The sequence below is a fragment of the Carlito syrichta genome, unplaced genomic scaffold (assembly GCF_000164805.1).
Source record: "Carlito syrichta isolate Samal-C Ts95f unplaced genomic scaffold, Tarsius_syrichta-2.0.1 Scaffold280221, whole genome shotgun sequence".
NCBI classification, from domain to species: Eukaryota; Metazoa; Chordata; class Mammalia; order Primates; family Tarsiidae; genus Carlito; species Carlito syrichta.
Genome location: NW_007224317.1, coordinates 95081 through 122192, shown reverse-complemented (window position 1 = coordinate 122192; position 27112 = coordinate 95081). Strand labels below are relative to the sequence as shown.

Below are 27112 nucleotides of genomic sequence, written 5' to 3'. Positions count from 1 at the left end.
GATCAATCTGAGCATCATAGCAAAACCTGTCTCTACAAAAAATTACTTAAAAAAATGAGCTAAGCACGGTGGTGTACACCTGTAGTCTGAACTACTTGGAAGGCTGTTGCAGGAGGATCACTTATATCCAGGAGATCAAGGCTGCAGTGAGCTATGATCCCACCACTGAGCTCTAGCCTGGGAGACAGAGTGAGACTCTGTCTTTAAATAAATGAATAAACAAACAAATAAATAAAAAGATAACTTTTGAAAGTATAGAAATACAATATGTTATATCTTTCAAAAAGATAACTCAAACCTCTAATGGAAGAAAAATAAAAAACCTTTAAAAAATTTTACTGAAGACAAGAAAAATTCAAAATTAAAGGAGTAGATATAGTAATGTGACAAAATACCACAAATAGAGCCAAGCATATTGTCATTGAAAATGAAAGTGGGTTATAAATTACCACAAAAGTACACAGGCATTTAAATGTATTATTTACCCAGAAATATGTGTTCCTGAGAGATGTGCCTAAACCACATTTCACAAAACATTGAAATAAGTGGTTTGAGATTCACTAGAGAAATTCTTATTAGAAAGAAAGAGGGAGCCGGGCTTGGTTGCTCAGCCTGTAATCCCGCGTTTTGGGAGGCTGAGGTGAGTGGATAGCCTGAGCCCGTGGGTTCAAAAGCTACCTGGGCAACTTGGCGAGACCTCATCTCTACAATAAAATAAAATAAAAAATTAGCTGGGTGTGTTAGCGTGCACCTGTAGTTCCAGCTACTTGGAAGGCTGAGGCGGAAGGATCACCAGAGCACAGCAGGTCGAGGCTGCAGTGACCAGGAGCAGCCACTGCACTCCAGTCTGGGCGACAGAGTGACAATCCAACTCAAAAAAAAAAAGAAAAGAAGAAAGAAAGAGGGAAAGGGATGATGAAACAAGTATAAACTGAGTTCACAAACTTAGGTCTTAAGAAAATTTTTTAATGATATGCTACTATTTTTTAATGAATTTATTTAATTTTGACTCCAAGCCCACATCCTGCCAAGCTGAAATAAAATTCAGACAACAGACCTTTTTAGAAGTCCCTGTTAGGATGAGGTAAAAGTCTTGGGGTTCTATTCAGCACTAGGATATTGGGAGTAGCTACTTTAGTCATCATCTTTTTCATATTGATTATCATTTAGTCTCCTCATTGTTCCAGCCCACAGGACCCTTTCAAGTCTGTAATTCACCCATCACTTTTGGTACACATTGAGTACTGAGGTTGTAGTGACATCAGGGTTCTCTGGAATAGAATCTGGTTGCCCATTTCCTCTGAGGACTCTGCCACATACATATATCACTGCCAAGACATAGAGTATTGATCTCTGTTGCCTGACACAGACCATTCTTATTCCCAGCAAAAAAGAAAAACCTTCATTGTGTATGAAAAATAACTCTTTGTAACCTTTGGAAATTCTGTAGCCTTTGAAGACTCTTTCATTAGGCTTTATTGTCTTCAATGGACTACAATTTTTTGAAACAAAAGCCAAAGCAAGAGAAGTGTCTAGAATAGTACTTCTATTTTTACACTGCCTAAAAACATCCAAGGCAGAAAAATGACAGAATTGAAGAGTTTCTTCAGTGGGATAAGAAAAGTGAAAAAATACTAAAAGAAAACACATAAGGATGTGTCAACATTTTTTCTTGTCACAAAAATATATTGGTGAAGTTAAAGAATAGTGTGTATCAGAGACTCTTATTTAATAAAAAATATGTGCCCCTGGAGATTTTTATGGGTGTGATTGGGATAAAACATGACATCTCTTAAAAGAAAAGATCTTGAACTTTTAAATCAGAAAACCTAAGTGTAAAAGTCTTATTATTTTCACAGATCTGAGCAAAGTTTATTATTTTCACAGATCTGAGATCTAATTTCTCTAGGCCCCCATTTTTTCATTCTTGAAGTAGAGAGTTTTCAAAGAAGTGTTGGAGAATCATATTGGTGTAAATGTAATACAGGAATATTGTTAGAATTTATTCCATAGCTTATGAATAGATAAAATGTATTGTTCTATATCCCAAAAGTGTAAAGCTATAGCCAGATATCCTTACTATTTAATGTGTTTTCATCTTTTGTCTTGCCATGCAAAAAAGAGGAGGAAAGTTAGGGTTAGCCTTATTCCTGAGTATCTTATTCAAAATGCAATATACTAAACTCCTATTGAGTTATCCTACTTACAAAGCTCAAGAGTTTCCAAGACCACTGTCACTTTGACTTCAACTGCCAAGTTCACTTGTCCCCAAATAATCCTCACTCTGACACCAAATACAAGTTCAGGAGTCTCCAAGACTACCTTCAGTTTTGATAATTCTCTAGAAGGATTCACAGAATTTACTGTGAAAACTGTTACAATCACGGTTTGGTTTATCACAGTGAAATGATACAAATTAAAATCAGCCAAGGGAGGTGACAAAAAAGACAGAGTTTAAGCAAGTTATGTATGTGGAGTTTCTAGTTGTCATCTTCCAGTGGAGTTGTGGACAGTGCTATCTTCTTCAGCAATGTTGTGTGAGAATACTCAAGGAGCTTTGCCAGTTAGAGAAGCTCAACCAAACATTGATGTCTAGAGTTGTTTTTGGTGGCTTGGTCACATAAATATGGTTTGCCACCCATGACTAACCTTTATTTTCTAGCCCTTCTGGAGGTTAAGTTAATATTGTGTGTCCCAGAGCCTCACTGCACATAACACTGTTAGATTATCTAATGTGGCCCAAAACCCTCAAGCAAGCAAAGACACTCTTATTAGTCAGGTCAATCAAAGTGCATAGAGGTCACCTCCAATGACATAGGCCATATCTCTCTGGGTTTTTGTTGTAAAGGTTTTTCACTTTTCTGGTTAGGAAGTGGCCAAGGTATTTCATCTTTTTTGTTGCTACTGTGAATGGAATTATGCTTTTTATTTGATTCTCTTTCTGCTTGTTGTTGGTGTATAAATGTACCTGTCTTTTGCATGTTGATTATGTACCTGAGACTTTGCCAATGTCCTTTATTAGTGCTGACAGATCCTTTTAGATTTTCAGGGTCATGTCATCAGCAAAGGGGAATAACTTGATTTCCTCTTTTTCTATTTGGATACTATTGATTTCCTTTTCTTGTCTGATAGCTCTAGCTAGGACTTTCAACACTATGTTGAATAGCAAGGGTGAAAGCTGATAGCCTTGTCTTGTTCTAGTTTTCAGGAGAAATGTTTCCAATTTTTGTCTGTTTAGCAATATGTTTGCTATGGATTTATAATAGATGGCTCTTATTATTTTGAGATAGATTCCCTCTATGTCTAGGTTTTCAAGGGTTTTTATCAAGAAGGGATGCTGGATTTTATCAAACACTTTTTCTGCATCTAATAATATAATCATGTTATTCATATTTTTACATCTGTTGATGCATTTAATTACATTTATAATCTGGTAGATGTTGAACCAGTCATGCATTTTGGGGATGAAGCCTACTTGGTCATGGTGGATGATTTTTGAGATGTGTTGTTGGATCCAATTTGCTAGATTCTTGTTGAGTATTTTTGCACATATGTTTATTAGGGATATTGGTCTGTAGTTCTCTTTCTTTGTTGGCTGTTTACCCGGTTTGGGTATCAGTGTGATGCTAGCTTCATAAAATTATTTGGAGAGGGTTCCATCTATCTCAATTGCTTGAACCTTTCAATATGATCGGTATCAGCTCTTCATTGTATGTGTTTTAGAACTCCACTGGAAAGCTGTCTGGTCCAGGAATTTTTTTTGTGGGTTGTTTTCTTATGATGGAGTCAATTTCCTGGGTTGTTATTGGTCAACTTAATTTCTCAATTGCTTCTTGTTTCAACCTTGGGAGGTTGTGTGATGTCAGAAATCAGCCATTTCATTTAGGTTTCCAAGTTTGTTTCCATACAGTTATGCATAGTAACCTTTGATAATCTTTTGTATTTCCTCAGAATCGATTGTGAGGGTCTATTGTGATGTGATCTTTTTTCATTTCTGATTGCATTTATTTGGACTTTTTCTCTCTTTTTCTTGGTCACTCTGGCTAGGGGTATGTCAATCTTGTTTTTCCTTTTAAAGAACCAGTTTTTTTTTCTCGCTTATTCTGTCTATAATGTTTTTGTCTTCTATGTCCTGCATTCAGGCTTTTACTTTGGTGATCTGGATTCTTCTGCTGAAGTTATGGTTTTGGTGGTCTTGTCTTTCTAGCTCCCTTAGGTAATTTGTTAGGGTATTAACTTGCGAGCTTTCCATTTTCTTCATGTGTGTTCAAAAAGAAATGAATTCCTCTCTCTGTACTGCTTTCATGGCATCCCAGAGGTTTTGGTAAGATATGTCTTTATTTTCATTTATTTCCAGAAATCTTTTAATTTCTGCTTTGATTTCCATATTGACCCAGGAGTTGTTCAGCATCCTGCTGTTTAGTGACCATGTCTTTGTGAGTTTGGGGTAGATTTGTTGGTGTTGATACTGATTTTTATTCTATGGTGGTCTGAGAAGATGCATGGCAATATTTCACTCTTATGAAATTTGTTTATGCTTGATTTATGGCTGAGGATGTGGTCAATCTTGGAGTATGTTCCATGTAGTGATGAGTAGAGTGTATATTCCGTGCTTGTTGTGTGGAGTGTTCTGTAGGTATCTATTAAGTCCATTTGATCAAGCATCAAGTTGAGGCTCCAGATCTCCTTGTTGATTATTTTCTATTTTTAAGATGTAGGTTAAAATTCAGGGTTAGATATACAAATGTTCATCCTGTAGGTACCTTCCTTGTCAATTTTGTGCCTCAATAATCTATGTAGGGTTGATAGTGGGATATTTAAGTTCCCAGGTATGGTAGTGTTAGAGTCAATATCGTTTTTTAGTTTACCTACAAGCTGCTTTATAAGGGTTGGTGCTCCTATGTTGGGTGCATATATGTTTAGGATGGATATTTCTTGTTGATGGATTTAACCTTTTATCATTATGTAGTGACTTTTTGTATCTTTTTACATTTTGATAGCTTAAAGGATATTTTGTCTGACATTAAGAAAATAATTCCTGCTTTCCTTTGTGTTCTGTTTGCCTAAAAATTCTATTCTGGTGAGATGAGGCCCCTGGAGACAGCATATTGTTGCATCATTTAAAAAAAATCTAGTTTACCATTCTATGCATTTTCAGTGGTACATTCAGTCCATTCACATTCAAATTAATTATTGAGATGTGAGTATTTATCTCTGTTATGAGGTTTTTATAAAGTTTTTATTGTTTGTTAATTTGTTGATTTTCTTTTGATTTGCGGGGTTAATATGAGTATGTTTTCAATCTTTTTCCTGTATTCTTGGAGATAATGTGGTTGTTCTTTCCTTTTTTTCTTCTGTGTTTAATAATTCTTTCTTAAGCATTTCTATTTTTTTTTTGAGTTGGAGTCTCACTCTGTTGCCCAAACTGGAGTGCAGTGGCCACTCCTGGCCACCACAGCCTCAACCTGCTGGGCTCCAGCGATCCTTCTGCCTCAGCCTTCTGAGTAGCCGAAATTACAGGTGCGCACTATCACACCTGGTTGATTTTTTGATTTATTGTAGAGATGAGGTCTTGCTGCCCAGGTGGGTCTTGAACCCACGGGCTCAGGCTATCCACTCACCTCAGCCTCCTAACAGTCTTAAGCATTTCTTATAGAGCTAGTCTGCAAGTTGCATAAACTCTTAGGGATTAACTGTCTGGGAAGGATTTGAATCCTTCATTGCTAATGAAGCTTAGCTTAGTCAGATAGGAAATTCTTGGTTGGAATTGTTTATCTTTGAGAACTTTTAAGATTAGACTCCAGTCTCTTCTAGCCTGTAGTGTTTCTGTAAATAAGTCTGTTATTCTAATTGGTCTTCTCCAGTAAATAGTCTGACCTTTCTCTCTTGCTGTCTTTAGGATTCTTTTCTTTTATAACTACTTTGTGCAGGGGAATTACTATGTGTGTAGGAGTTTGTCTTTTCATTTGATATCTTGCTGCAGTTCTTTGAGTCTCTTGTGTTTGAATGGTCCTTCCTCTGAGGAGATGAGATAAGTTTTCTTGGATAATCTCATGTAATGCTTGTTCCAGGATAGTCTTTGTTTCTTTATCCACCTCAGGAATGCCAACTGATCATATGATCAGCCTTTTGATATAATCCCTCATCTCTGAGTCTTTGTTCAATCTTTTAAAGCTTCTTTTCTATGTTTTTAACAGTTTGAGTTAGTTCCATATTTTGGTCCTCAAACTCAGAGATTCTTCCTTCTGCTTGGTTAATTCTGCTTTCCATGCTTGCCAGCTTGTTATTTATTTTATTTACTGTATTCTTTATTGCTATTATCTCAGTTATCAACTCCTTCATTCTTTCCTCTTGTCTCTCCTCATTTCTATTCATTCTCTTGATGCTTGGGTTTGTGGTTTGAGACTGTGGTTCTGGGGGCTCTTCATTGCTTGATCTATGAAACTCTGCATTCTCAGGTGCTGTCTTCCCAGGAATCTGTATGGTACCTGTGTTTTTCCTTTGATTCTTCTTCATTTGTGATTGTTTTTCTCCTGCTTTTATCCCTTTCTTTAATACCATTGCTCAGTGATGGGAGGGGGGGTAGCTTTCACTTCTGTTTGCTCATTCCCCTATTCTGCCTTAAGTAGATCCTCTGGATTTGTTCAATTTTGAAGCCAGACTGGGTTGGGGGTGGGGAGTTGTGCTTTTTGCATTTTTGAGGTTTGATTAAGGTGTGATGGGGGAGCTCTGGTTCAGAACCTATCAGCAGATCACAGCATCTGTCGACAGGTGTGTGGGCCCTCTAGAACCCACTTCCCACCACCTTACAAACTGTCTATGCTGTGGGGCATACATATGCCCCCTGAAAACAAAATGAGATAAGAAAAAGGAAAAGAAGGGAAAAAGGAAGAAGAGAGACAAAAGGAAAATGAAGAGAGAGGAGAATGAGAAGGAAAACAGACAGACACACCAACTAATGAATAAACAAAGAAACAAACAAAAACAAAATAACCGCCCAAAACAAAAACATACAAACAAATGTACAAACAAAAAAACCCCTGGTGATGCCCTTGTCCTAAAAAATACCCATAATGCAATCAGAGAGACTAAAAAACGCCAAAAAAAAAAAAAATAAATAAAATAAAATAAAAAATCCAAAACCAAAACAAGTACTAACTAAAACATAAAGAAAACACACACAGAGAAAAAGAGCCCCCTCAGCGGCCATTTCTGGAACTTCAGGTTCCTTTCCCAAGCACCATCACTATCTCTGTTTACTAGCTGTGGTATGGAGTGGGCTCTGATCTCCAGCCCTTCCCCTCTGCTCTTGGCAGGGCCGATGGGGTTGCTCTTATCATGGGTTACACAGCCCATGGGCTGACATGGGAGGAGAGTGAATCGGATCTGGACTCACCCAACTTGTCTGCTGCTGCTGTCACTGAGTCCCCCAGTCAGATCAGATGTGTCCTTGCCTTGTCCAGTGTGGGGGTTGGGTGTCTGTCTCTCTGTGTTCTGAAGTTTTCTCTCTGAATTAATGATGGTCGATCTCAGAGGGGTGTGGAGATCGCCTCTGGGTCCCAGGTTGGAGGCTGAACAGAACTGGGAGGGGGCAATGCAGGTCTCTGCCCAGTCCTGGGCCAGAGAAAAGAGCAGCGGTTGGTGTCTCCTCATGGCTGGTGGGGCTAAGCTCAAGATTTCCCTGCTGTGCCCTCTCCACAGTTCCCACTGCTTGTGCCCAGCCTGTTGCAGCAGGTGATGGTGTGGGCCAGGTGTCAGGGGCTGTGGAGCAGCTGACCTCCACTGCCTTCTCCCGAGAAACCCCTGAGAATGCAAATTTCATTTTTAAGGTCTTCCTTCTTATATCACATCTATGTTTGCTCTTTAAAAATTAATAAAACATATAGTTTTATTTTCAGCTTGTTTTTTAAAAGTTTCATAAAATTTCAAAAAGAAAATGAAATAGTTTATTCATTAAAAAGTTTTTGATAAAAATAACTTTCCATTTTTAATATAAATGGCATGAAATTAGTAGAAAAAATTATAATAATAATATAGAATATGATTCAGCTTTTCTTTTTCTATTTAAATAAATGAGATTATTCTACTTTTATTTAATCTTTCTATTTGTCCTATCTATCATCTATTATCCATCTCTCTCTCTCTCTTTCTCTCTCCCTCTCTCTGGCATAGGTCAAATTTACTTCATGATTCACACAAAATAAAGCTATATCAAATCTGGTACTTATTGAATATTTATTATGTGCCAGGGTCTGTACAACATGTTGAGTAAATGTTATTTCAGTTAATCATCATATCATCTCTATGAAATAGGGTTTATCTCATTATAATTTTATGATTGAAAAAATAAGTCTCACCTCGTTTCCTGATGTTTCCCAAGCTAGTAGATGTTGGAGTATTAGAATTAGACAGTCACACTGCTAAGATCTTTGCTTCAAAAATATTACATTTGCTTGATCTTTGGAATACAAAGGTTCCATTATATTGTCTCTTTCCTCTACTAATATATAATCTATTTCCATAGGAAATTATTATTACAAAATGATAAACTGATTGAATAGAAATATAAGCATAACAATTTTCATAAAGTACTCTGGGAAGATCCCACTGAAAAGGTGGAATTTGAGCTGAATCTTCCAGAACAAATGAGAAATGTTCAAATTACTAAAGCAGAGCTGGGAGTTGAGGTTGAAGAAATAGTGGGTGAAACACTATGGGCTTATGAAAGCATTGTGTATCTGAGAAAGAAAAATTATAGATATTAAAGTTTGGAAATAGGGTGGATTCTTACAAAAAAGTCCTGTGGTTTGACATATTTCTTTCTTTCTCAGTGTTTAAAACACACACACACACACACACACACAAGCATGCACACAAAATTCGCCTGAGAAAAGATATGTTCTAGTCTCCTAAATTACTGAGAAATGACACCTCTATTTTTACCTCTGTTGACAGCTTGACATAATTTTTTTTTTCCATTTCTGTTCAGTGAAATAATTTGGTCTTTATTGGACGGCCCTAAAGGTTTAGAGTCCAGACTGTGTCCAGCAGAGTGACTGCAGTTTTCTACCATTTTCACTTATTTCCATCCTTAACAGCCTAATTACAAATAAACGATGATTGCCCAGGCTGTCTGTAACATCGATGTGTGGAGAAATATGGCAGCAATGTGGCAGGTGGAAGCAGTTAAAACTGTGAATCACCTAAGGTAAGGAATATCCAATTTCAACTGAGTCAGGAAATGAGCAATAATATTTTCAGGCAATGACTAAAGAAGATTTACCCTGGGAGAAAGGTAAACTGTATTGTCAGCAGCTTATCTTTCCAAAGTTTCTTTGTCTTTCTAGTTATAAGAAAATGTAAAACTAATAAGAGGACTGATATACATAAGTTTATTTGCAAAAGCTCATAGCAGCATAACCTTAGGAATTAGAAAAATTATGAGACTATTATGTGTATGTACTTTATCTCCAACTACATCCATATAATTAAGATGTTCGTGCACAATCAAAATTATTTGTTTCTAGTACAAAATAAAAATATTAAGAAAAATTCTATACATATGGGAAAAACGAAGGTAAAAACCATATTTTTCATTGTCCTTACTATCCAGGGAAAATTTTGTGAACACTTGGTATTTATTTTCAGAATCTTTATGCATGATTGTTAATATTAATATTGCCATATTTATTTGAATCTATTTTAAATGGACATTGATTTATAGAATTATAAATAAATACCTTGATAAGCATCACATTTTCTGAGCGAACTTTCTGTATTCTTCTCCTTTGGGTGGCATCATAGTTACCATCAAATCTATTAAATTTTGTCCATAAATCATCAAATTTGATCCCACTGTGGCTCCTTTATAGTAAAACATCCAATAATGTCTTATCTTTTGATATGTAGTAAATACACAGGAAGGCTCATGTGTATTAGCATTTGACAGCTGTGGGACTTTCTGGAAAACTAATGTAAACTGATTATCAACTGGAGTCCCTGCCACTTTGAAGTTAGATAAGCATTGCCTGAGCCTCCATGTCTATCCTTTGGAATTCTAACCTTGGCATTTGTGTGAATTTCCCATTACTTACATTCTTCAGTAAACTATTGCTCTAAGCCTCCAGTTCCAATGATTTACTTCAGGTTATGAATTAACTCATCTGTCCTAACAGGGCACTCTGGTTACTCTCTCTGTTGACTCAGACCCAGAATTCACCCAGTTCCTTCATTTACATAAAGTAAATGAACAAACTAATGAATAAGCCAAACTCTCACTCAAGCTATTTGCCTGCTTAAGTTTAGATGGAAGTTGTGTGTTGTCATGAGTTTGGGGTATAACAATATGACCAACTTTAAAGTGGATATTTCCATCTTGAATGTTGCTTAGTTTTTGTTCCTGAGTTAGTTCACTAAGGAAGATATTCTTCAGTTCCATTCAAGTTGTTCCAAAGACATTTTATTCTTTTTGATCACTGAATAGTATTCCATAGTGTTCCATTCATCACATTTTCGTTATCCACTGATTAGTTGATGGGCATTTAGGTTGATTCCAGATCTTTGTGATTGTGGATTCTGCTGCGATGAATATATGAGTGCAGGTGTCTTTTTCTGTTTAACAATCTCTGTTTCTTTGGGTAGATACCTCATAGTGCGATTGCTTGATCAAATGGTTGATCTACTTCTAGTTCTTTGAGAAATATCCATATTGATTTCCATGTTCTCACTTATAAGTGGGAGCTAAACTAAGGGTGTGCAAAGACATAGAGAATGATATAATGGACACTGGAGATTATTCAGAAGGAGGAGAGGAGAAGAAGCAGAGGGAAAAAAAAATCTCTTGAGTACAATGTGCACAGGTAGGGGTGGTGGGCACACTCAAAGCCCAGACCAAAACTATTTATACCCCCCAAAGCTACTAAAATAAACCAAAATTAAGAAGTAAAAACAATAAAACAAATTTTTTAAATGACTAAAAAAATTCTTTAGCCACCCTACAAGTGAGAATTTTTCACGGGCCGTCTCACCTCATGCAGCACTTCTGTCTCAGACTGGTTTGTTAACTTTGTTCTTTGTCAAGTTATTTCTTTTTTACTCCCTTGTCTTGCATTTCCCTGAGTAATGAGTAGCCCCAACTTAGTCTCGTTTTATTTGCAGAGAAATAAATTCATGCCTTTTCAACCCCTATTTTGGAAACATTGCATATCCAGACTTATTAAAGAGCTCAGAGAGGAGCGATGTCTTTTATTTATTAATTCTTAGACTGTCCATTACACTAGTTTTTGAAACAAAACAATTCCCTCATAAAATATTGGCAACACCAAATACCTAGATCTTGCAATTAGAAAATCAGCAAATGCAACTTTTCATCTTCTTTTTCCTTCTCAACTCTTCGTCTTCTTTTTTTTTAAAGTTTTTATATAGAAATAATTTCATAAATATATTTGTCTTTTAAGTCTTTTTTAGTATATTCTGGAATTCAGGGTTTCAAAGTATGATTTAGAAAACTATGTGGACTTTTTAATGCTCAACATCATTCATCATCAGAGAAATGCAAATTAAAACCACAATGACATATCACCTCACACCAGTCAGATTGGCTATTACTAGAGAGTCAAAAAACAACAGATGTTGGTGTGGTTGTAGACAGAAGGGAATGCTCATCCAGTGTTGGTGGGATTGTAAACTAATACAACTTCTACAGAAAACAGTATGGACATTTCTCAAATAACTAAAATTAGAATTACATTTGACCCAGCAATCCTGCTACTAGGTTCTACCCAAAGGAAAATAATTCAACATGTAAAAAATATATCAGTACTCATATTCATTGTGGCACTATTCACAATAGCAAAATCATAGGATCAACCTAAGTGCCCACCAGTAATTGACTGGTTAAAGAAAATGTGGTATATACACACCATGGAGTACTATGCAGACATAAAAAAATAATAAAATCTTATCCTTTGCAGCAACATGGTTGGAGCTAGAGATTATTATCCTAAGTAAACTGACTCAGAAACAGAAACTCAAACACCACATATTCTCACTCAAATGTGGGAGTTAAATGGTCATAAAGAAGGAAATAATAGACTGAAAACACCAATAAGTAATAAATAATGTAGACTGATTATCAGTTGGAAGGGAAGGGGGTTATCATTCAGAAATTACCTATGGGACATAATGCTCACTATCTAGGGAGTGGGCTACATGAGAATTAAAAAATATGTCCATGTAACAAACATTCATGTGTACCTCCTGATTCTAAAACAAAAATGGAAAAACAAGCAAACAAATAAAAACCAATTCACATTGCCCCATGAGGGGTGGGAGGAGGAAGAAAACAATATGGATTTTAAAAATGCAACTACTTGGTCAGTAACCATTCCTAACTAATGTGTCATGATACACAATGTTGTATATAGTATAATATTTTGTGCTAAAAGCAGAAGGTACAAATTCTGGATTCAAATTTGGAAGTTAGGCAAATTGGAAATTAGCAGCAGAAATGTAAAATTATTTTAACCGTTGTAAAGGCAACTAAGGTCAGAATAAAATGGATGTCCATTAGGCCTCTGAATGTCCTCAGAATTCTCTTTTTTTTTTTTTTTGAGTTGGAATCTCACTGTCGCCCAGACTGTAGTGCAGTGGCCGCTCCTGGCCATCGCAGCCTCGACCTGCTGGGTTCCGGCGATCCTTCCGCCTCAGCCTTCCAAGTAGCTGGAACTACAGGTGCACGCTACCACGCCTGGCTTATTTTTTGATTTATTGTAGAGATGAGGTCTCGCCTGCCCAGGCGGGTCTCAAACCCGTGGGTTCAGGCAATCCAGCCACCTCAGCCTCCCAAAGGCGCAGGATTACAGGCTGAGCCACCAATCCCGGCTATGTTCTCAGAATTCTATTATTTTGTAATATATTATGTGCAACATTGCACTTAATCACCAACAACTTGCACCATATAAATGTTCAGTTTCTTCATTTACAAATACAATAAACATATAGTCTTGGGCTTCTAAAAATGAGAGACACAATAAAAAATTCAGGAAAGTTCAAGTGGTTAAGTATGGCTGGAATGTAGAATTGGAAAAGGAATATGGCAAGAATCAAGACAAGATATGGGCAGGATTCAGATGAGAGAGGGTCCAGGCCAAAGTGTGAGGAGGTACTTACAGACTTTACTAAAGAATGTGCACTTGGTTTTGTAAGCAATGAGGAGACAGAGAAAAAAGTTAAGTTAAAAAGTGATATAGTCATTTTTGTGTTTTAAGTTTGTTGGTGGCAATATGATACTGAGTTTCTCTAACACAGTATTGGGAGGTGTTCTTTACTAATAATGCTACTCATTTATTTTTTTATTTGCTTTATTGTAAATCAAAGAGCAGATCCCTTGGCTTAGAACTGCACACAAAAATCCATGGTCTATCTTTTCACTGCTTGGTCCTTTGAAAGTGACCGCTACTGAGATACTTTTAATAGTTATAATTCTGAATCAATTATTTTAATGCTTTTCTTACAAGCTTCTTTTTTGTTTTTATAAAACTTGGTTGTGCACTTGTGAACATCTTCCATTATATTTCCCAGAAGATAAGCAGGTTGAGAACAACGAATGCATTGCTTCTTGGTCTTTTGGCTAGGATCAAGTGAGAACAACAAATGCAAAGAATGTGGAAAGAGGCAAATGGGAACAGTGGTGGGAGGTGATCTCAGTAATCTTTATGAAAAGTGATGTGAACTAAGGCAGTATTTTGTGGATGAGGAAAGAGGATGCATGTGGGGTAGGATGTGAAGAATGAGAGAGAGAGAGAGTTAGACAGTTAAAACCTTTTTTGTGTGACTGATGATATGCTAATATTCAGAGAAATTCAAATGTAGGATTAGATTTTGGTAGAAGATTGGTTGAACTGGGGTGGGCAAAAATTAGTGTATATATTCTGGCTCTTGATAGTGTTTTCAGAACCTTCTGCTACTTGCATAAAATTTGTGTAGAATTTTCACTAAAAATGGTAGTTTCATCTTTACAATTTAGCAAAGACAAAATGATATCTATGGTAACATAAAGGATAATTGTAACAACATAAGAATAACCTTCAGTTAACCCATGCTGCTTGATGATGACTGGAAAGATTTTGGCTTAAGCCTTCCCTTCATCATCCAGTAATTTTTATTTCCTAAGGATGAAGCACTACATCAGCTTAAAGGAACTAGATGAGGAAACCTAGCATTAACTGCATGTACTCAGAATTACGTCTTAGGGATGTGAAGAGGATATTTGATCTAAATCTACCAAAAACTCAGGATTTTTTCTATGCAGCACCACCTTATGGCTTATGCTATTCTGTTTAGAAACTTTTTTTAATATTCAGTAATCCGTCAAGTAAGCATTAAACATTTAAATATATCAAGCCTGGGGTTACAACCAAGGCTTTGTTTCTATCATTAAGGAACTCACAGAATTTGAAGGATATGATAATATATGGAAATACATGACAAATTAGTATAATAGATATATGTGTGTGTGTGTGTGTGTGTGTGTGTGTGTGTGTGTGTGTGTGTGTGTGTGTAGGAATGATCAGTTCTGCCTGGAAATTGGTAAATTACTTCCCAGAATAGATGATGTCTAAATTGATACAATGAAAGAGTGTTTACAAACTGAACAAGGGGTCTAGTGGGAAAGATAAAACACTTGTGAAGGCAAAGTGGCATTATCTTGCTTCTCTCTCTTTTTTTCCCTCCTTTTTCCTCTCTTGCATGTGCTTTGCTCCCCAATTCCTCTTCTCCCTTCTCTCTGGTGTCTTTCTCTAGACTTCTGAAAATCTGTAGATACCTCTTTCTAAATAGATTTCAATTCTGTAGGCATCTTACTTGGGCTTTGTGAGTAAACCAAGAGCTTATTTCTAGTCCCCACTCTCCAGGGGTCTTGGACAGGGCACACCCTTTACCACCTGATGAGATGACTTTAGTCTCTGTCATGTTGCAAGTGTCTCTCTCTCTCTTTTAATCTCATGGTATATCTTCCTTTTCTCTTCTTAATTCTTTTTATTTTCATTCCCATTTTTCTCATATTCTCTCATTTCCTTCTTACCTTTACATGTTTTCTACTAAGCATACTATAAAACTTAAGTACATATTCATAGATTTTAATTTACTTACTAAAAATAAATGAGAGTTATATGCTTTCATTTCACACTCCCAAAACCCACATAAGTAAATTTGCTTTTGTGTGTGTTCCTGAAAACACTTCTCTTATAGTGATTTCTCTATAGAAAAATGCTCTTCCCATCTGTAGGTACTGATATTAATATTCTATTAGAATGACTAGTTTTTTTCTTCTGCCTGATAGAAAATGTGCTGTCATTGGTTATGAGTCAAGGAAAACCTGCAAGCAATGGTGTTGAGTCAGTGGAAAATGTTTCCTTCAGATTGCTAGAGTCATCAATGTGAAACTTTCAATGCTTGTCAACTAAGTTCTGAAATAATATTTTGTAAGTTAAGGCAGCAATGAAGCTCTTTGTTGTAAAAGTCAAAAATAACCCAGACAGAACTTTGTAGGCAGTTTGGACTCTCAAATGAAAACAACCAAGAAATCATTTATCTGGTCATCAACAAAAAATGAACAGTGTCTCTGTAAGTGTTCCTCAATAGGGCAGATGGAAATGATCAATAGTATGCACTTTATTTGTACAAAATCTACATAAAACCCTGAATATGAGACAGTAAATAGAAAGTTGGGAAGAAGGACTTCTGTGTCCATCTTGTGAGAAGCTTGGAAGTTGCCACTGTGTTCCAACAACAAGTGAAAAGTTGAATAACTGAAAAAGAAACAACTCTTCTCAGATTTAGTAGGAGAAATGAGGTCACAGGGCTAACTACTGCTTCCAAAGTTGGAGGTTCCTCTAGGTGAATATAGAGAATCCCAGCTCACAGAAGCAGAAATCTCCAAAGGAACTAGTGTTAAGGTAGGGAAACCCAAACTATAATTTCAGAGTTGCTAGAGGTTCAGTGTAGACAAGACTGAGAGATAAAAACTCCAGAGGTAAAAACTCGGGAGGGTCATCAGGGGTGTCTTCATACTTTTATGAGTTTTACATTTGGAGTTCTTCCAGATTCTAACAGTGGATATTACAAAAAAATCTTCCTATGCTTTGGAAGGGGGAGGAGAATAGCAATCTTTTTGAAATACACCTAAGCATTCTGCTGATCTTAACAAAGTTGTGTGTACTCAGGATAAACTATTTTATCAGAGTTCAACCTGATCGAGTTCTATCACAGCCTAACTGACTTGTTGGAAGGGAAATGCCCAACTCCAACCCACTCTAGCCATCCTATCCCACCTAATGGGAATAGAAAACCTGAAAAGCATATGTGAAGTTCCCAGTCTAGAGGCACAGGCTCACTAAAACAGTGAGATTTAATCATAGGGCTATGGAATGTGTCCCCTCTCTCTACACATGACCACCACATAATTAAAGCCCAATTTGTAGCAATTTTTTTAACACAATATGTCATGTTCAGTTATTGAAAAATTATGAGACATACTAAAAGATAAAATACAGAATTTGAAGAGACAGAGCAAACATTAGAAGCAAACTCAGATATGACTGATGGTTGGAATTATCAGATAAGAAATTTAAAGCAACTGTGATTAATATTCAAGGACTCTAATAGATGGAGTACAGCATGAAAGAATAAATGGACAATGAACGCAGATAGATGGCGATTATAAAAAAAATATGTAGTAAAAATAAAAGATATGTTTGACAGGTATATAGGTGATATTGCTGAGGAAAGAATTTCTGAGTTTGAGTATTTCTCAACAGAGACCTCCAAAACTGAAAAACAGATAGGAAAAAAAAAAAAATGAAAAAACAAACAAATAAACAAATACTGGAACAGAATTCCCAAAGCTGTGGGATAACTACAAAACATGTACTATATACATAATAGAAATGCCAGAAAATGAAGAAAGAAGAAAAGTAGCAGAAAACATATTTAAAACAATAATTACTGAGAATTCTCCCAAATTAATATTAGACACTAAAGCACAGATCCAGGAAACTCAGAGAACACTAAGCAGAACAAATGCAAAAGCAAGCAAAACCCCCAAAATCCTTATCTTTGGGGCATAATTTTTCAAACTACATAACAGAAAAGATAAATAAAAAATTCTGAATGAAGCCAGAAAAGACCAAAAAAGCATATTATTTAGAGAGGAGAAAAGATAAGAATTATATCTGACTACTAATCAGAAATCACACAAGCAGGAGGAAAATATAGTGAAATATTTAAAATACTAAGAAGAAGAAAAAAACCAACCAACTTATAATTCTGTATCTGGTGAAATTATCCTTCAAAACTGAAGGAGAAATAAGTGCTTTCTCAGATAAACAAAAATTGATGAAATGTGTTGCCAGTAGACTTGCCCTGCAAGACATGTTAAAAGAAGTTCTTTAGAGAGAGAGAGAAAAAATTACATAGATCAGAAACTTTAATCAAGTAAAAGAAGAAAGAGCATTGGAAAATAAATAAGTGAAGGTTAAAATTTAAATTTTTAAAATTTTTAAAAATTGCTTTAATGGATAATAGCTTTTCAAAGTGTCAGCAACAATGTATTTGATTACATATTAATATATCTTATTATTTATATATTTTATGTATAATGTATATATGTATGTGTTTAAGGGAAATGAATGACAGCAGTAGTGCAAGGGATAGGAGGGCAGAATTATAATTTTTTTAAGTTACAAGGTATCACACTAACTGTGAAGTGTCAGTTGAAAGTCGACTTGGGATAGTTACAAGTGTTTACAGCAAACTTTAAGCTCTAGGATAACCACTAAAAAACTTTAAAAGAAGCTTAACTTCTTATTAAGAGAGAAACAATAATAATATAAAATGCCCAATTAAAACCACAAAAGGCAGAAAGTATAGCAGACAAAAACAGAAACAAAGAACAAGGGCAATAAATAGAAGATAATAACTCACATGGTACCTATTAATCCAGCAATATTAATAATCACTTTGAATGTCAAGGTCTAAATGCACCAATTAAAAGACAGAGATTGTCAGATATGTCAGAGTGGATCAAAAACACAACACACTATGTTGTCTATAAGACACCCACTTGAAATATAAACACACATATAACTTAAAAGTCAATAGATGGAGAAGGATATAACATGCTAATATTAATTAAAAGAAAGCTGGAGTAAATATATTAATTTCAGATAGTGCTGACATTAGAGCAAGGAAAGTTATCAGGGATAAAGAGGGGCATTAAATAGGATATAGGAGTCAATTCTCCAGGAAGACATGACAATTTTTAATGTGTATGCACCTAACAAAAGAGTGTCACACTGTGTGAGATAAAACCTCACAGGCATGCAAGGAGAAATAAACAAATTCACTACTGAAGTTAAAATTTTAATATCCTTCTATCAGAAATGAACAGATCCAGCAGGCAGAAAACCAGTAAGGATATTTGTGAACTCAACAACACCATCAAACAACTGTATATAACAGCCATCTATAGATCACTTTTATCCAATAACAGAATACCCTTTCATCTCAAGTGCCCATGGAGCACTCACCAAAACAGAACACATTCTTGACCATAAAACACACCTCAATACATTTAAGATATTAGAAATTATACAATGTCTGCCTTTAATTCACAATGGAATTGAACTAGAAATCAATAACAGAAAGATAGATGTAAAAAACCAAAATACTTAGATTAAAGAATGCACTCCTAAATAACACGTGTCAAAGAAGACATTTCAAGGGACATTTAAAAATATTTTGAACTAAATGAAAATAGAAACATAGTTTTCAAAATTTGTGTGATGCAGTGAGAGCAGTGCCTGGAGGAAAATTTATAGCATTGAGTGCATATATTAAAATGGGAATTCAAAAATTAACCATCTAAACTTCCACTTTAAGAAGACAGAGTAAGAAGAGGAAGTTAAATCCAAGTAAGCAAAAGGAAAAAGAAAAAAAGTAGAACAGAAATCAATGAAGTTAGAAACAGGAAATCAATAGAAAATATCAATACCATCAAGGATGGTTCTTTGAAAATACTGATAAAATCTATAAGTCTCAAGCCACGCTAAGAAAAAAGAGAAGTGACATAAATCACTAATACCAGAAATGAATGCGGGGACATCAGTACAAATTCCACAGACATTAAAAAAAAAATCAAGGAATACTATGGACAACTCTATGCCCACAAACTGATAGCCTAGAAAAAATGGATGAATTCCTTTAAAGAAATATAGTCTGACAAAACTCACAAAAGTATAAATATACAATATGAATAGGCTTGCATTTATAAAGAAATTGAATAAATAAATAATAATCTTCCAAAACAAAAATCAAGAGGAACAGGTAGATATACTGCTGAATTCTACCAAACATTTCTGGATGAAATTTTACAAATTCTCTATAATTTCTTTGACAAGGTAGAAGTAGAGGGAATACTTTCTTCTTTTAAAATTTTATTTTATAATCAATATTTTTTATTATGATATTGTGGGGTACAGTTAAGGGTTAGGTATACAAATATGCTTCGTTCAGGCACCCTTGTTGATAAGAGGTGTCTCTCCGTCCCCAGACAGATATTTACTACCGTTAATCCCATCTCCCTCCCCCCGCATAGTTTCCTACCACTGTCAGTCATTTACTTATAGTATTACATTGGATGTTCAAGGTCCACTATATGAGTGAGAACGTGATACTCAGATGTTTGTTTCTGTGAGAGGTCACTCAGTATTATAGGCTCTAGTTCCATCCAAGTTGCTGCAAAATTCATGATTTTGTTCTTTTTTATGGCTGCATAGTATTCCGTGTATATGTACCACATTTTTAAAATCCAGTCCTCTTTTGATAGACAGCATGGTTGCTTCCAGGTTCTTGCTATTGTGAACAATGTTGTGATAAACATACGTGTGCAGGTATCATTTTTATGGAGTGATTTGAGTTCTTCAGGGTATATTCCCAGTAGGGGGATTGCGGGGTCATATGGGAGGTTGATATTTAGAGCTTTTAGGAATTGCCATACTGCTTTCCACAGAGGTTGCACTAGTTTACATTCCCACCAACAGTGTAGAAGTGTTCCCTTTTCACCACACCCTCTCCAGCAACTGTTATTTTTTGAGTTATTGATAATTGGAGGGAATACCTTCTAATTAATTTTATGCAGTCAGCATTGCCCTCATACAAAAAGATATTAAAAGGAAAGAAAACTACAGACCAACATTTTTCATAGATGCAAAAAATTTTATCCACATAATAGCAAATTGAATCCAACTATGTATAAAAAGTATCATATGTTACAACTGGATGAGATCTATTCTAGGTGTGCAAGGCGGGTTCCATATTTGAAAGCCAAGTAACATAACTTATCACATCAGGAGACTAAAGAAAAAACAAATGATCATATTAATAGATGCACAAAATACATTTGACAAAATTGCATGTCCATTCATGATAAAAACTCACAGTAAACTATGGCCATTAGGAATCTTCCTCAACTTTATAAAGGATGTCTACAAAAACCCTACAGCTAACATCATACTTAATGGTGAGAAACTTGGTACTTCCTCAGTAACATCAGAAATAAAACCCTGCTATATTTCTTACCACTGCTTTTTGACGTTGTACTGTAAGTTCTAGCTAATGTAATAAAATAAGAAAAGGAAATAAAAGGTATGTTTGTTGCGAAGGGAGAAATAAAAATGTGCCTGTTGGCCGATGACATGATTATCTATGTAGAAAACCTGAAAGAATCAACAGAAAAACTCTTGGAACTAATAAAAATTATAGTAAGTTTGCAGTATAGAAAGATAATGTACAAGACTCAATTGCTTTCCTATACATCAGCAATAAGTAAGTGAAATTTGAAATAAAAAGCACAATACCATATACATTAGCACACACTCAAAATTAAATATTATATATAAATATATACTATTATAAAACTCAGATGAAACAAATGGAGAGATATTACATGTTCTTGAATAGGAAGACTCACTATTGTCAAGATTTTAGTTCACCCTTACTTTATTTCTAGATTTGATGCAATCCCAATCAAAATCCCAGCAAGTTATTTTTTGCATACTGATAAATTGATTCTAAAGACCCAGAATAGCTAACACAATAATGAAGGAGAAGAACAAAATTGGGTGACTGACACTATAGGACTTTTAGGCTTACTATAAAGGTGCAGTAATCAAGACAGTGTGATTATTGGTGAAAGAATACATAAGTAGAACAATAGAACAGAATAAAAAGTCCAGGAATAGACCAACATAAACATATTCAACTGATTTTTGATAAAAAAGAAAAGACAGTACAATGGAACAAAAGTAATCATTTTAATGAGTTGTGTTGGAAATATCAGACATGCGCATTCCCCTAACTTCCCAAAATAAATCTACACAGACACAGACCTTACACGCTTTGGAAAACTTTACTTAAAATGGATCACAGACCTAAATGTAAAACACTAAACCATAAAACAAAACTCTTAAACTATAACATTGGAGAAAATCTAAATGGCCCTGAGTTTGGTTATGCCCTTTTAGGTACAATCACACCAAGGGCATGATTAATGGGAGAAAAATTAATAATCTGGACATCTTTAAAGTTAAAACACTTCTATTCTGGAAAAAGCACTGTCAAGAGAATGAAAAGATAAGCCATAGACTGAGACAAAATATTTGAAAAAGACATATCTGATAAAGGACTGTTATCCAAAATAGACAAAGAATCTTAAAAATTCAGTAGTAAGAAAAGAAATGATCTGATTAAAAAATCGGCAACAACAGACTTAATAAAAGTTACTTGAGCAAACACTGCATAAAATCTGATAATAAATACAGAAAAAGAGAAGTAAAAATGACAAAAAGAACAAAAAAACTCACTTGCATTTTTATCACAGGACCCTATCATATTAAACATAAAGTGTTCCATATTTATAGACATAATTTTCCATATTTATAGGAAGCTTAGATTTTCCTGAGAGATGAATGATAGAAGACTACTGTAGCATTGTTTGTTTTCAAAGTTCTGATAAAATTTTGTAAAAATTTATGGAGAAATTTAAAAAGAAAGTAATTAAATTGTATCAGAAAATCATTAAATAGTGGAGTAAAATAAATGCTAATGCTTAGCAGTTAGCCTTATCCAAGTTATGCATTATCATAAATTAATAAATCCAATTTAGTCTGGAAATGAAATAGTGAAGACACAAAAAGAAAAGATATATATATTTTATCTTGCCCCCAATTTGAACTCACTTGATTCAAATGTAAAATCTTATGAAATTCAGACCAGTAGAAATTCCACTTCTTTCTCAGCCAACATAGTAGCACTGTGGAACAGCTGAAAACCACATTTTCATGTGTTTGTAATTTAATTCTCTTCTACCACCTGCATGTGGCAAACAATTCGCCACTGTTGCCAACTGTAGCTTTGCCAGCTGTTGGATAAAATAGAGAATAAATTTAACTCTTTAAAAACATGTTTTCCCCACTGGTTGTACTTACATGCCTTACACATTCTGGCTGCCATTCTCATTGGTCATCTAGAATTTTGACACCATATAAGTGGAATGGATGCTGTTGGCTCAGCCAATTGGCACAGGTTTGATAATAGCTGCTATTCAAAACTGCTGTTCAAAGCTTTTGACACTAAAGGGAAAGGGAGGACAAACCTGGCCTAAGTTTCTTTGTGTAACTGGCTAGCTGAGACAGTTCTGAAAGGAGAGTGGTTTACCTGAATATGTGAACAAACTTTATAGAGTTCTACAGATTCAGATTCAAATCCTGGTTCTTCCTTTTTTTCTAGCAGTGTGATGTTAATAAAGATAATGAGAGCAAGTTTTATTATCTCCCTAAGTTTCAGTTTTTGTCTATAATGTAGGGATGTATTTGCACCTTAAATAAATATTTTCCGAGCCTTTATTATATACCAGACACTAGATAGGTGCTAGGGGTACAGTGGTGAAAAAATAGGTGTGATTATTTACCTAATGAAGATTATATCATAGAGAGGGAAACAAGAATTAAAAATAACCACAAATCATTATTTTCAAATTGGAAAACTGTTGTCAAGTATTAAAAACTATGCGAGATTATAAAATCAGAACATAATCTAGATAGGATAGTTAGTAAAAATGTCTTTAAAGAAATTTTGTTTGATTTGAGATTGTAATAATGTATAGGAAATAATTTGTAGAAGGATTGAAGAAGAAGGGTAAAATGCATTTTTGTAACAACAACAGCTAGTACAAACGTCCTGCACCTTCAAGTAACTAACTACAGAGAGAAGTGAGAATGGTGTGAGTTGAGGCTGGAGACAGAAATTATAGAGAAACTTTGTCATGCCAAGGATTTGAAATTTTGTCTTAAAATCAATATAAATTTGTTAAAGGAGTGTTATAAGTAAAATAATGGTAAAATCAGATTTACCTTTATAAAAGGCATTCTATTTTATACTGTTTGAAGAATGGGCTGCAGAAGAAGGGCAGAGCAGATGCAAGAGGATGTCGTGAGTTGAGTGGATCTAGCTATGGTCTTGGAGAAGAATGATGGCAGCTTTTAATATGTTTGAAATAGGAAGAAAGGATGGAGTTCACTGATAGTTAAAACAAATCCTTGGCCTTGATGATTGAAAAGTTATAGAGGACAGGATGGTAAAAAAGAGAGTTGTCAGTGTTGACTCGTGTAATTTTGAGGAACAGGGTATATGGTTGTGCCACTGAATAAACAAGGAAACTTCAGAGAAGACCAACTTTAAATAAATATGATTAATTATCTTTAGGACCTGTAGAGTTTGAAGTGACTTTTGTACATTTGAGTGGATACATTAAGGAGACATTTAGATATCTAGATCTGAAGATGGAGAAGAGGTGTAATACAAAAAAGTAAAATTGAAAATTATTAAGGGATGAATGCATTGAGGTCATAGATGTAGATTAGATTTCCTAGGAAGAAAAAAGTATAGAAAAGTAGAGAATAAGAAAATGGCTAAAAATTGATTTTTAAGAGATATTAATATTTGCGGTCTATGTAAAACCCTGAAAGGAGTGTGGAATATGAGTGAGTGAAGATTGAGTGAGTGACTGATGAGTTACTGATGAGTAAGTGAAGATGAGTGAGTGACTAATGAATGTCTGAGGATTTAGGAGAAATGTGGCATCATTGGTAAGTATGTACTAAACTTGGTAAGGAACTGCTAAACTCTTTTTGAGAATAGCTATATCATTGTGACTTTCTACCAGCAACATATGTGAATTCCATTTTCTTCACAACCTCGGCAGCATTGGATAGTGTCAGTTTTTTGCCTTTTTTTTGCCTTTTTGCCTTTTTATTAGGTGTGTATAGTGGCCTTTCATTGTGGTTTCAATTGACTTTTTTTGAATGTCTAACAAAGTCAGGAATTCTTTCACATGATTATTGTCTGTATAGCTTCTGTGTGTCTTCTTTGGTGAAGTGCTTGTTTAAATATTTTATTCATTTTAAAAATTGTGTTATTTTCTTTAAAAATATTTTTATTGATACACAAAAACTTATATGCTTTCAGGTTACATGTTATACTTTGATACGGTCATAATTTGTAAAGATCAATTCAAAGTAATTGTGAAAACCATAACCTTAAATATTTATCTTTTCTTTATACTATGAACATTCAAATTATTCACTATTTAAAATGTACAAAAGATTATTGTTTACTATAGTCACCCATTACTTATCCAACAAGCATTCGGTCTTATTTATTTTATCTAACTCTATATTTGTACACATTCATCAACTCTCTTCATCTACCTCTAGCATTTCTCATTCTCCTTTCAGTCTTCTGTTAACCACGAATCTACTTTCTTTTTTTGATATTTGAATATTTAATGTGCTAGTTGTTTTATTATTCTTCTACGAATCTACTTTCTATCCTCCTGAAATCCACTTTTTTTTTAGCTACCACATATGAATGAAAGCATGCAATATTTGTCTTTCTATGCTTGACTTGCTTTACTTACCATAATGACTTGAAATTCCATCCATGTTTTGCTGTTTATTCATCCATATGGGCATTTAGGTTGATTCAATGTTTTTACCATTGTGAATAATGTCAAAATAAACATTGGGGTGCAGATATCTCTTTGATATATTGATTTCCTTTCTTTTGAACACATACCTATCATGGTTTGATTTGCATTTTTCTCATAATTAGTGAGAAATTTTTCATATTTTTCTTGTCCATTTGTATGTCTGTCTTCCTTTGATAAATGTCTATTCATACTTTTTGCACATTTTAAAAATTAGATGATTTGGGTTTTTTTGTGGCTATTGAGTGGTTTGAACTTTTTCTATATTCTGGTTTGTAGTTCTTTGTCAGATGGAGAGTTTGCAAATATTTTCTCCCATTCTGGAGGTTATCTCTTTTTTGTCATTTAAAAATCTCCTTTGCTGTGCAGAAGTTTTTTAGCTTGATGCAATTTCATTTATTTTTCTTTTGCTGAAAGTGCTTTTGAGTTCTTGCATAAAAATGTCTGCCAAGACCAATGTCTTGGAGCATTTCTCCAACGTTTTCTTCTAGTAGTTTTATAGTTTCAGGTCTTAGATAAAAGTTTTTAACTTATTTTGATTTGATTTCTGTATATGGTGAGAGATAGCGGTCTAGTCTCATTTTTCTGCATTTAGTTATTAAGTTTAATAGCCCTATTTATTGAAGAGACTGTCCTTTCTCTATTGTAGGTTCTTGGCACTGCTGTGGAAAATGAGTTGGCTGTAAATGAGTATATTTATATCTGGGTTGTCTATTCTGTTCTTTTAGTTTATGTCTGTCTTTGTGCCAGTACCATGCTGATTTGGTTACTCTAACTTTGTAGTATATTTTGAAGTCGGTGTGATGTCTCTAGTTTTGTTCTTTTTGCTCAGAATTGCTTTGGCTATTCAGAGTCATTTGTGGCTCCATATAAATTTCAGGATTTTTTATTTTTATGAAGAATGTCATTGGCATTTTGATAGGAATTGCATAGAATCTGTGAATTACTTTGGGTAGAACTGACACTTTTAACAATATTAATTCTTCCAGTATGAGTATGGACTATCTTTCCATTTTTCTGGTGTCCTCTTCAATTTCTTTCATCAGTGTTTTACAGTTTTTTCTTGTACAGGTATTTTATTTCTTTGGTTATATTGATTCCAAGATGCTTTATAATTTTTTGTGGCTATTTTTAAATGAGATTAACTTATTGATTTCTTTTTTAGATTATTTGCTGTTGATGTATACAAATGCCACAAGTTTTATATGTTGGCTTTTTGTCCTGAAGCTTTATTGAATTCATTTATCAATTTCAATGTATTTTTGGTGTTGCTTTTAATTTTCAGGATTTTCTAAATATAAGATCATGCTGCCTACAAAAAGAACAATTTGACTCTTTCCCTTTTACTTTAGACTTCCTTTAGCAATTTCTCCTGTCTGACTGATCTAGTTAAACTTCTTGTACTACGTGGACTAAAAGTGGTAAAAATGGGCATCTTTGTCTTGTTATAGATCTTAGAGAAAAAAGCATCCAATTATTTCCCTATACTGTATGATGTTTTTGGGGTTTGTCATATATAACCGTTATTATGTTCCTTCTATACCCACTGTTTTAAGGGGGTTTTTATCATAAAAGGATGCTGAATTTTATCAAATGCTTTTTCAGCATCTAGAAAACTGTATTCAACAACACATTAAAAATTGTACTCAGTTTGCTAGTGTTTTGTTGAGAATTTTTGAATCTATGATCATCAGTGATTTGGCCTGTAGTTTTGTTGTTGCCATTGTGACTTTGATTTTGGTATTAGGTAATGCACATCTTATACAATGAATTTGGAAGTAATCTTTCTTCCTTAATATTATTGAAGAGTTTACCTATAATTGGTATTCATTTAAAATATGTTAGGTAGAATTCAACAGTGAATTCTGAAAGTTCTGTGCTTTTATTTGATGGGGAGCTGTTTATTATGCTTTCAGTCTCTTCCATATTATTGTTCTGCTTATTTCTTCATGCCTCAACCTTGGTAGATTGTATCTGTTGAAAAATTTATCCGTTTCTTCTAGGTTTTCC

The 27112-nt window shown here is 34.5% G+C and overlaps 1 pseudogene; it reads left to right on the top strand.

Annotated features, from left to right (window-relative positions):
* The first annotated feature begins 9116 nt into the window (after window positions 1–9116).
* Window positions 9117–27112, top strand: part of LOC103254449 — a 62352-nt pseudogene continuing 44356 nt past the window's right edge.